The sequence below is a fragment of the Polyodon spathula genome, chromosome 23 (genome assembly GCF_017654505.1).
Source record: "Polyodon spathula isolate WHYD16114869_AA chromosome 23, ASM1765450v1, whole genome shotgun sequence".
Taxonomy (NCBI): Eukaryota; Metazoa; Chordata; class Actinopteri; order Acipenseriformes; family Polyodontidae; genus Polyodon; species Polyodon spathula.
Window position 1 is genome coordinate 22,474,014 of NC_054556.1, and position 13,258 is coordinate 22,487,271.

The window sequence follows — 13,258 nt, forward strand, 5'->3', positions numbered from 1 at the left end:
ATTTACACACAGTGCAACATATTTTAAATGATTCGTCTCCTTAAGGGTGCAAGCATGTAATCTTTTATTCCAATCAGCATTTCTCTGACACTTCAGGCATCCCCAGCTGTCAAGATTTCACTACAAGTAAACATAACACTGTTTAAAATGTTTATTATTATTAGTATTATTATGATTATTTATTTTTGTAATTTGTGCATGAACTTCACATTTTATTTATGTATTCACTTTTTGTTTGCTTCTAAAATGTACATTAATTCACATTTGCTTTGTTGAATAATTTCACACACTACGTTTAAATGGAACAGAAAGATGAACATGTAACAGGCTCAGAGAGCAATGTGTCAAAAACGATTCCCTGCCTTCCTTCCAGGGTAAGTACAGTATCCCCATGCAGACATTGCCCCAGGTGAGTCAGTTGAATGGGTTAGTTTGGGATGTCAGGAACATGTTTTCTTATCAGGAGAGTATTGAGATGTAAGCAGCCTATGGGAAGGCACTAATTCCTCAGGCGCTTCGTAAGTTTGAAATTTCATCGCTTCTCCAGCATTTTTTTTTCAATGTGATGCAGGCAGACCCTCTGAAAAGATGAGTCGTTTGTGTTTACTTCCAAACAGGTCAATGTAAAAACACAGTCTCATTCTGCCTTGCTAATCTTTACAGAAACCCTTGCTCTGGGCCAGTGCAGCAGTAGCAGTTAAACACATTTTCAAAAAATGTACAGCAAAAACCTGCAATTTTAAACTGAACGGAAAATAATAGCATCCCGTTCTAGTTGTATTTACTGTAAGTACACAGCAGGAAAGACAGCAAAATCTGCTCAGTTGTAAAATACCTGCTTTTTGTGTGCTTGTGCAGTAGCCACCTTCTGGTACATAGCTAGCCTACACTGCCATTTTACTGAATACCTAAATAGCTCAGCTGCATTTTGCCCGAAACTGCTCTCAGCTCACAATGCACTTAGAGGCAGATTTTTCACCCTTATCCAATGGGTAAGGTTCCCAGTCACGACCAGCAACTTGGTGAGATATTTCTCTTTTTTTCTCTCTAAAGTTTGTCAAAAGGACTCCTGAAGTGTTTTGTTTTTAATTGTTTGAAATGAGCATTGTACGAATTGCCCCAGCGACTCTATGAACAAAGCAACAACCTTTTCTTTGGCAGTAAGGCTAATAGAGAATCCGCATTTATTCTAGTTCCTTGTGGGTAGCATATAACACCTCATTCAATTGAAATGCCTCAACAGTTTTGACCTTCTTTTCTGTATAAAAAAGCCATCAATTTGAAAAGGCACCAATAAGCAGTATTGGAATCATGCATGCTCTACTGCAGGGACACACAGTGCATGCTGTAAAATGTTAAGGTAAGATGTTAAACATTGTTTACAAAAAACTATAATGACAGTGGCAGTGAAACCTTGTCTCACGGTGTGCTGAGGTGATAGGGCAGAGCTGCAAAACCATTTACTGTTACTTAACAGAATTTATTACAGAGGACTGAGCTCTCTCCCAGGTACAGAAATATAAGCGGGAGCGATTTATTAACTTCACTGATTTGAATCAATCAATAGGCAGGACATTGCTCATATTAGAGGGGATCGGTTCGGGCTCCAGATCTGCAGTTAAAGCCTGTCTATTCTCGATTAACCTTGTTACAGTCGACGCACAGATAGCTGAGTGTATTCGTGTTACATTGCAATATATTCAGTAGATCTAGATTAGATGCACATGGATATAAATATAGTGTTAGAATGTTGCAACAGAGCACAAAAGACATTTACAGCCGCTGAAAAAATTACATTATTAATATGAGGTTCTAATTTTAATATTGCAAACTCATAGGAATTAGTATTTCTTTTATAACCGCATTTCTGAAATAGTAATAATATACATGTGAACTGATCTTGCATTGAAAAGATTATTTTTAGGTACCATTGTTATAGAACTGCATTGTCTTTAAGGACAAGGACACCAAATATAATATACTATATATTATATATATCTATATATATATATATATATATATATATATATATATATATATATATATATATATTATGCTGCTTCTGAAAGTTTTGTACTGCATATAGGAAATACTTGCAAAACTAATGAAAAATCATCAAATAACTTCAAAGATCTCTGCTGAGACTCCTGGTTGTGGCTCTTAAACTTATGAATCAATACCAGTAATTTCCCTGGAGGCAAATTATAAACTAACAATTTTGAACTAGTATAATTGTCAATTGTGCAGTGGATATTCACAGTGATACAAATTATAAACACAAGACCACAAAAGTGTACAGCTATGCATGTATTAAAGCTGAATATATATATATATATATATATATATATATATATATATATATATATATATATATATATATATATATATATATATAATATAAATATATATAATACAACCAAAATACTCCCTAACACCATACAATTGATTGAAAAGCATTTTTACAATGTGGAATACATATATATTGGATGTGTTGTATATATTGGATACATCTAAGCTACTGTTTCCTTTGTTCGTTGTCTGTTTCTTCTCAGCAGGCATCCCTTTGGAGCTTGGAAAAAGGTAATGAAAAAGAATGTGTAGATGTGTAGAGTACAGTATGTGCATCTTCTTAATGAATGCATGACCCAGACCACAGTGACTTCTTAATACATCTCTCAGTATCTAACCTTGTTCCATACATCTTACGTCCTACATCCAGTAATCTATAAATCAACTCAAGTGGGTGTAGGATAAAAAAATATTGAGACCCATTATTTGATTACCCATAAGGTGTAGATAAGAACCAATCATGCTTTTCACAAACAATTTACAAAGGATCCAAATGTTATCCACCCGCTGTGTGTACACCCTGACAGTCAGTCCACATAACAGGAGAATCTCAATCTGCTCCTCTTTGCTCAAACATTAGTTTAAAGCCTGCAATCACATGGCATCTCAGCTGAGTGAATTGAATGGAGAGTCAAGGCATTGACGCAAACCAATAACCTTAGCATTTACACTATGGGCTCAATAAGCAAGTGCAAAGACAAAAGCAACATATCAGAGAGGGATGTTGTAACGGTAGCGGTTTAAAACTGACCATGAACCCACTCAGACACACACTTTAACCGCTCCTTCCTGCAACTACATTTATTATTCTGTTGCATTTGCTTCAAAAAAGTGCCCATAGTGTAAATGCTGTGTTCTTTGTTAGCCTCTGTGGTTCAATGAAACAGCAGACATGGCAATGTGAATGCAGCCCCAGTGCTTGGCTGTAGGAGGCATCATTCTCACAGTCCATTTGCATTCACTGAGTCTGCAGCTTGGCCAGCAGCTTCAGCTGTCACAGTATTTAGGAATGTATAATTGCCTGCAGTATCTTGAAATGAAATCACTGGTAAGATCAGAGTTTCATCTAGCAAAGGCACTGCTGCTCTGAAAAATAGAATGTATGGCATTTTCACTCTGCAGAAACAGTATAGCGCATGAATTAACAGGAAATGTTTGGTGTTTTGCACTGTAAAAATGCCAATAAAGACTGTAAAAAATGCATTTATTAATTATTTTAAAGGTTGATTATTTCTGTAAGGTACAGATGTGTATGTGTGTGGGAGAGGATTCAGATATCCTTTAACAGGGCGTTACAGGGCAGAGGCTGGGTGCAAACGTGCAACCTCACCCACTGCAAGCAAGCACCTTAACCGCAATGCAAAAGAGCCAGGCTTGTGGTTTTAGAGCTTTTAACCTTATCTCACTGACACAGAACACTGCCTGTACACATGTTTAACCACCCCAGGTTCTGCTAATGAAATAGCAACGAGAAGAGGAAACCTTTAACCTTTATTACACAACCCAATCGCAGAACCCCTTGCCTATGGAGATCTGATACATTTTTTTATTTAAATCTTGACTTTCTTGTTTGCTAGGGTTATCGTGTAAACAAAGCTTAATGAAATATGCTATATATGCTGTAGTATGATAAGTAATAGATTTGGAGCTCCAGCTGAGAAATAAAAGTGCAAGCACAAGCACCTGTGTTTTAAATAATTATTACTGATTTACTGCACCAGTCTTTCATATTTAATCATGCTTGGTCCTTTGCTTCGTAGTGTATTGTGCAGTATTGATTAAAATGCAGCTGCAGTAGAGAATGCTATTTTGACTGCACAATTCGTCTGTGAGCTTCATGATACTTTGCCCTCTCTTGGCCCATGAGAAGAAGTGTAACAGTTTGTAAGAAGATATATTGACCCAGGCTCCTGAGGGATCCACTGCCCTCTTAGCTCTAAAATATAAATGCTGCTCTCTCAACCTAGTGGGGGTGTCACACTGTGAGGTTTGCTGTAACTTTGTAATGCTACTGAAATTCAGCAAATCAATCTTCTGTTCAGCCATTTGTAACTAATTCAATTCAATAGTCTTCTTCAAATGTGTTTGTTGTTTTATGAACTGTTCCCCCAATGGCTAACATGTGATAATTGGGTTCAAACTGTAGAACTTTGAGGCACACTTTAAAGATACAGGGTTGCTAAACCACTTGCCGCTGTGATTCGTATACATCGCTTTGACCAGGTTCACTAAGCAGCATCATCATCAACTATTAATAACATACAAAGCCTCACTAATAAGGGAAAACTACCTTCAATCATGTGACCAAGATTACAATATCTTCCAGTCACAAGAAGCACATTCCCATGAATTCAGTTTAAGTTTAAGAAATAATCATATGAGTTTCCTGACAGGACTGCAGTAGACATGCAATCACTTTTCAGAGATTGTAATTCAGAGTTTCCCAAGTGCCTCAATACATTCCAGGGACATGTATCCTTTCTCCAAACAAAAAAAAATGATTTTTTTGTTGCTCACACTGTAACAGTGGCTAGACTGCTTTAGCAGTCTGCCATTTTCTCTGGAAATTTTTTTTTTTTCGCCAGAAATTTTTACAGGTCTGCAGCATTAAAATTACTATACTTTGGTGAAAATATTAAAGATCAATACAGAGGTGTTGCAACAGCCTTAGAATGACACATTCTTATTGAATAAGACATTCATGTGGAAGAATAGAGTACAGATACATAGAGAATCATTATACAATGATTCAAATAAACAGGATTGCAAATGCTAAGTTTGTGAACAATGATCTAAAGCAAGATACTTAGAAAATAATAAGATTACCAAAGTATTACAGCAGACCTTGTCAGGTTGACTTTGAAGGTAATGCGTCGGGTTGACCCCATGATTAAACCACAGCCATTTTCTCAGTCTGGAGGTTATTATCCCATTTTTTGGCTTATCTCCAGAATGGTTTGCTTTACAGCTGATGATTGTATCAACAACAAACAGCAGTCTAATAGAAAACTAATTTAATTAGTGCGTGCTGTTTGTGGGGATTTTATTTCATGTGCATTTAAACAGCTCCGCTAGATAATTGTAACAGAAGTGGCTGTGCAGATTTGCAGTTGCTCCAAAGCACCCCAAGTTAACCACACTATCTTAACTTCTTAAAGATATTACCTCTTGTAAGGCCTTGTAAACTGTAATGTATTTTTGGTCCGGAAATAAGTGAGCGCAGACAAGGAGAACTGTACAAGTGTTGTTTATTCAGACGCAGATACACAGAACACAGAACCCAGAAACCCAAGAACACAGAAGCACGCACGCGCCTTTCTTTTGGTATTCTCGCTAACATGTGGCCCTAAACGTGTTGAGATGCACTCAGCTAACATGCGGCCTTACACGGCCTATACACTGTAACATTTTAGTGTGTGCTGTGCACGTGAACAACGCTCTTGACCTACAGAGTAAGATACAACATAAACAGTCTGAGAGTAGATATCATAAACAGTCTGAAAAGTTTTTGCCAGGCTCTTTTTTTAACCCTTGCTCTTATGGTATCTTGTAACCATGCTGGGTATAAAAGAGAATCTAGTGTCTGAAACGGCTGACTGTGCACAAAAAATATATACACTTTTTACTTGTAAATGGTGGTTCGATAAGTTGTAAGTTTACACAACAGTGTGTAAGGTTCTGCAGAGAAATTAGTTAACTAGATTAAAATTCATCAGACTATTGAGTTCACACAGTAAGATGAAAGTCACCGTGGGTGACTGAGATTTTTAATGATTTTTAATCAGTCCAGCAGTGCGACCCCAACACGTGTTAGTATGGGGAATAGTTGTTGAACTTATATATATATGGTTACAAAACCAGCGATCATTGAAGTCACAATACCTTTTAAGATGAGAAACAGATTCATTATGTGGCAGGAAAAGAAAATGGAGGTAAAGGCTATGCCATTTGCCCACATAAAGCAACAGACTGCTCAAACTAAAAGGTTTTGCAACCAAAATAATAGCATTGTCTTTCTAATTTCACGGTGGGTTGACATGAAGCAGAGGATGGAGTTAAGTGTTCTGGCACTTGACCAAGGTATAAACACAGCCACAAACTGCTCAAACTAAAAATAGCTGCACAAATACCTATTCATTGGTTTCCAAAGTATGTAACAACACAACAAAATCACCAATATCTTATGCTGACATAGACATTGTATATTAGACATATTTATTTCAACTTTTGTTTTTATTGACTTTTTCACTGCAGTATGAAAGGCACTATATAAATAAATACATGTACTTCCATAATTACTAGATGAAAACAAGTTATCTTCTTATTCTAATACTTTATGCATGATAACATGTGCAGTTGCCTTATATGCAGGGCCAATCAACCTTTTCCTTCTAGAAAGTGGTACTATTGCAGTACTATTGAGACAGCTGACGCACACAGAAGAGCTATTGGAAGCTATTTGTGGTGTGTTTCTTTGTAGGGTTGTGACAACGGGATGAAATTATAAATTGTCAGAATATATTATTTCGGATAGCAAGGTTGTGACAGAGACTCTTGGTGATAAATCTCCTTCGCAACCGGTGAGGGCCCTGGACTGGATGGCCAGACAATTCATACCCAGGGTTAGGTGGAAGACATTAGAGCAGACATTTTGAAAAAAGCTTTGAAGCAGACTTTAAAAATTGCAAAACTTTGTCAGGATGTTAACAATGAAAAGAAATATTACAGGTGTGTTAATATTATTTAAACAGTTGTAGCTACACATGGGGACGTATACCGCTATGTTTTTTCAGAACCCCGCTACTTATTATTTAAGTAAGTAACACTTACCTGAATGGCGACTTCAAAATCGGTTTTATTATCTAATATTAGAATCCCTGTTTATTGTGCCGAGAATCTTTTGATTGAAAAGATCTTCAACGTGAGAAAAAGTTGCTTGTACTATAACCCCCCCCCCTCCCCCCACACACACACACACACACACACACACACACACACACACACACACACACACACACACACACACACACACACACACATACACACAAACAATCCTTTAAACAAAGTGGAGAAGGAGAAGTCTAACAGAAATGTTTACAAGAACAGGTAAACTTAATTACAAAGACCAGATTCTGGTAATGTGCTTGAGTGCATTTTAAAAAGTAACAAGTGACATTTAAACTAATTGAGATGTTCGTGTGCAATCATCATCTTATTTATATAATGCAAATGCTTTTAATGTCTTTTATATTTATTCATAGTTATCGGGCCAAAATATTACTCTGCTACTGAAATGAATCTTTTGTTTTGATACATTTTCTTTACTTAATTGTGTATGTTGCCAAACATCAATAATGCACACAGAACAACAATTACAGTCCAATCATCTTTGCTGTGTTTGTGAGACATTCATTTAGATATTTTTTTTATGCTGTTAAGAATAAGCGCTGCCATCAGATTGGAACATGGACAATCATGCCAACACTGACTTGCAACCTCCTCAGCCCTTGGAGCCATATCTGGTCTTGTTTATGTTAAAAGAAAATTCACGAGTGGCTCACCTGGTACAGGTGTGTTGTGTGCCGGCTGAGTAATGCAGTCAACGGGGCACAGGTTTGAGTACTGGCTTTGCCAAGTTGCTCTCAAATGGGAGTGTCATTTTGGCCCTCAACTTACTAAAATTGCCCCTTGTGGTTCCAGGTGATCTTGAACAGACAACTGGGCTGGACTGGTGCTCTGGGGTCCAGTTAAGTCACTAGAACTCTTCTGTAGACACATGCCCCTGAGTGTAAAGACAGCTAAAAATATACATCCTGGGATCTAAGGCATCAATCAAGGGAACAAATAAAAGATGTCGTGAAGCGACACATGTCAATAGCTTTAACTTAAATCACTACAAGGCTGCGATTACTGATCAAATAACATTCAATGATCTTATAACAACCTGTTTGAAGGGGTCTCATGTTTTTTTTTGTGTTTTGTTTTTTATCACAGCTGGAGAGGATAGGCATCTGTGGCTTTGAATCTGGTAATTAAAAACACTGAACTTGTTTTTCTCCAGTTACGCGACAGCTACTGTCAGATCTTGATATTTTTTTCATGCACTTATTAGGTGGCTGTGAGTGGAGATAGAAGTGTGATATGTAACCTGTTAAGAAAGAAGAACATTTGCCAAAGTAAAAGGAAGTGGTTTTATGCTCCCAGTCTTATTTACAGTATTAGAACTGTCTTGCTAAAAGGTTGCTAAAATGATCAGGTGTCAGCAATAAACTGATGACTAGAAAGAGACAATTAAACCAGGTATTTATAAAATACAGGACTGGGTTTAGGACATGAAGAGTGCCTTTCCCTACTGGTGCACAACCCTGGCCTTCATTCCAGTTAGGCCATAGATTAGTTCAACTAGGATCTGTATGGAGGTTTATTGGTTCAGTTAAATAATGAACAGCTTCATATTCTGTTCATCATACCTCTGAATCACATAATGGTCATGAGATAATCTTTACATGACATATTTAAGTTGTGTGTGTGAAGGTGAGGGGTGGGTGTAGGGGAATTCCTTCCCAGCTTTGAACAGCTGTACCAAACTGCCATATAATAATAAAATAATAATAATAATAATAATAATAATAATAATAATAATAATAATAATAATAATACACTTTGGGAGAAGATGAATTCGCTCCTGTGGTGTGAATTGTAAGCTTGGTTAACTTGTTCTGTGTTTCATGACTTCTTAGGTAATAATCTGTTTCTTACTGTTTAAATTAAATAAACTTCAAATAATGGAATCGGACACTGGGGATTTGCATGCAGCCAGTATTCTCAATAATATTTAATTAATGAAGCCTGTGGCAAGAAGAATATAAAAGTAACAGATCGGGCATTCTAACACATCCATTTGAAGTGTTGGGTTTGCATTGCTGAGCTTGAAATTGCAACATTGCTGAGCTTGAAATTGCAACATTGCTGAGCTTGAAATTGTAGCACTGCTGCACTTGAAATTGTAACACTGCTGCACTTGAAATTGTAACACTGCTGAGCTTGAAATTGCAACATTGCTGAGCTTGAAATTGCAACATTGCTGAGCAACATTGCTGCACTTGAAATTGCAACATTGCTGAAAATTGCAACATTGCTGAGCTTGAAATTGCAACATTGCTGAGCTTGAAATTGCAACATTGCTGCACTTGAAATTGCAACATTGCTGAGCTTGAAATTGCAACATTGCTGAGCTTGAAATTGCAACATTGCTGAGCTTGAAATTGCAACATTGCTGAGCTTGAAATTGCAACATTGCTGAGCTTGAAATTGCAACATTGCTGCACTTGAAATTGCAACATTGCTGAGCTTGAAATTGCAACATTGCTGCACATGAAATTGCAACATTGCTGAGCTTGAAATTGCAACATTGCTGCACTTGAAATTGCAACATTGCTGAGCTTGAAATTGCAACATTGCTGCACTTGAAATTGCAACATTGCTGAGCTTGAAATTGCAACATTGCTGAGCTTGAAATTGCAACATTGCTGAGCTTGAAATTGCAAAATTACTGAATTTTAAATTGCAAGTCCACTCAGTACAAGACAGGGGTGTGCACAAACATTTCATTTTTGTAAGGCAATACCTTTGAAAACAACAATTTCAGCATCAGTGGAGCACTGTCCACCTGTAAACACCAGTACCAGTGCACTAGGGTTGGCACATAATACCATAATACCATAATGCAATTTGGTATTTCTGGTTCAATATCAGTGTAGCTGTAGTGCAATGGATAGGGCACTTGCCTCTTAACTCTGATATTAAAAACTGAATCCTATTCTTTGAATTCCTTTGAGAACAGTTCAGTCTGAATGGCAGAGCCTTTATGACATTCTAAAATGAATTAACCTACCTGCTTCTCCTCCTCCTCCTCCTTAATGTTATGGTTGCATAATCAGCAGACATTATTTATATGGTCATGCTTCCTAACCTACAGAGATAGAAGCAGTGGGGGTTTACAGTATAGGCAGCATCAGAGTATCTAGAAAACATGACTGCAGTAGGTCTCATTAAGTTCTCCAGTGATTTAGTGGTAAGGCAGCTGCACACAGCATGCTGCAGTGATCTGAAAATACAATACATTTCACAAGGTATTTATTATAGTAACCTGGGCTCATTCATAATCTCCACCTGAGGCTTGAAATTGTTTATTTTAAATGAACGCGTGCAACATTATAAATATTATTCTGCTGTCTGGTTTCCTCATCTCCTTAATTAAGCGTTGACATATTTCTGTGTTATTTTATAAGGTAAATAAATAATTATATGTGGATACTGTAAATAAATTGTGTCTATTGTGTTTTAGGCCATCATGCAATCCTTTATTTAATGAAAAAGGACACTTTAGGTTCTACATTTTTCCAACACTATTAAAATGTAATCCCCATCTGCTGACTCAAAGAAATTTCTATTTCTGCAGATCAAAGCCAGATTATTATAACTAAATCATGAAAGTTTTAGTATATTTGATCATTTGTTATCGATTCTTGAAAAATAAATCAAAACATAATTCGGCTCTTACTTCTATAGGATCTTCTATCAGATAATAAAGACATGTTCTAATTCTACAATACAATGCATGCATTCTTATTTTTACTGCTTGGAGTTTCATTACAGTTGCCATGTGCATGGGTAAAGGGAGCATCAAGGGTAATGGTTCCATCACTCATACATTAGCATGTATCACATTATTGATCATCTTTTTGTGATAATATACAGTTAAATAGCTTTAGAGGTCTATTTGCCTGTAACTGCTTTCACCGAGTAAATGTTGCTGGACAGAGATAGGGAGGCTAGTTTCTCTGTGCCCAGGGAGTCCCCATTGTTCTGCTCTGGACATCCTTTAGCAATAAACAGTTTACCTGGTCGATAAGTCTCAGGATGAACTCTCATTTCACCTGCCTGAAAGAAAGTAGAGTCAGAGTATCGATTGTGAACTCGTTGTCAGTGTAACATCCATTGGTAGTGAGAGAACATTAAGTTCACAGATTTGCAGTGCTGAAGACTCTCTTAGGTCTACTCTTTGGTCTACAGGGACACTAACAACACAGAGGTTGCCACAGAATAATTATCGCAGATTTCAACTTTGTGAGTCACTATGATAAAATGTAAAAATGACAGTTGATACACAGAATATGCAGATACAGAAAAGCTCATTCCATGTAGGTTGCAGTTTTCTTTTTATTCAGCTATGGCCACCAGCAGGTAGAAAATGACTAAATGGTAAATTTGAAAAACACCTTGTCTTGGGAGGGATGACCGATCAAGAATGCCACAAAACACAAAAGCATTGTGGCTATTTTTAGTCTGCAATCAAACTTATTAGCATGTGATTTATAAAAAGAAAAATCCTTAAATGGTCAATCAAAGCAGCATTGGTGTTCATTGTGAATTCCCACACAATATGTCTTTCAATGCAAACTCTGAATGATTAATGGATTTTAATTTCTCCTGGCAAAGATGGCCAAACAAAAAACAAACATCAAAGTGTTTCTTTGTTGAGCTAAAAACTTTCAGGGTTTCTGTAAATTTCTCCTTTTCATGAAAGCATATTTATAAACCTCTTTGTTTCTTAAACTTCAGAAGTTCAGTACATGAAGTTTAATAAAATGCACACAGAAGAAAGCCAGCCTGCGCTGCTATAGATCAGTGGATTTCCATTTGGTGTGCCTACATACTGTTGTCATGTCATTGAGTTAAAGCATAGTTTAATCTTCATGCTCTTTCAAGTCATTAACCAGCCAGAGTGAATCTTTCAGAATAGTTATTTGTTGTCTTGGAAGAAGGATGCTTACAGACTTTCTACAACAGTATTTTCCCATAACAATAAAGTATTCAATGTATTACTGTATGCTTCATTAGAAGTACACTGCATTATTTTAGAGGTTGATTAACATTAAAGGTCAACCTTTTTACAAAGCTTTTGCTCCAGGAAACACACCAGCACCACGCAAGGGATAAAGGAATCTTCGTGGCCAATAGGGGTCACTGTAGCGCAGTGGGGTGAATATGATTTTACCTCTCAACCTACAGGAACATTAAGACCAATATGATGCTCCCCATGGGATCCTCAGCCCAGATTGCCAATTCAGCACAGTCAGGTTTTCCTTTATATGTGGTGGTGCCAAACAATAATAAGTCATGCTGATAGTCAGTGCTTAACAATAACCCCCTGTGCATAATCCAAACACTCTCCACAGCTGCTGTTTTCATGTTATATATCACATTGATCTTAACTTTGACCTTTTAAAAAGACAACTATGAAATGTGCAGTACAAGCCACATTACCCATCTAGACACGAAATGATTGAAGCATTCATCTGCCCTCTGACTTTTATAACTGTTGCGGTGGCCTGTTTGAAAGCACAATCTGCACAAAGCCTCATGATTATTTCATAAGAATGCCATGTGATATTGATTATCTGGAGAGAAAAATAGCAAAGCAAAAATTTGTTCACTGTAGTAGAGTGAGAAGATGATGTTCATGTACCAAACAGCAACATAACTTTAAAAATAATCTGTAGCCGTTCCAACAAACTATTTAACCAGGGTTGGTAATGAATGTGTAGCAATTATTTCTACCAGTTTAACATGAATGTAGTTATTCCTTTTTTCTTTCACCACAAATGGCTTTGACATTTTCGACCAGTGAAGCACTTACAATTGCACAAAATTGCCTGTCATTTCAGTGTGAAGGTTGTTGATAACAGTGATAATTTGGAGAGAGTACCATTCACTTAAATAGCCTGTGTGATTTAAAAAAAAAAAAAAAAAAAGAAAAAAAAAAATCTTATTTAACAAATAAAGCTTGGATAGGTTTTCTTTATTTATTTTTAGGAATCTTTATTTTTTTTATTTTCAAAAAGCG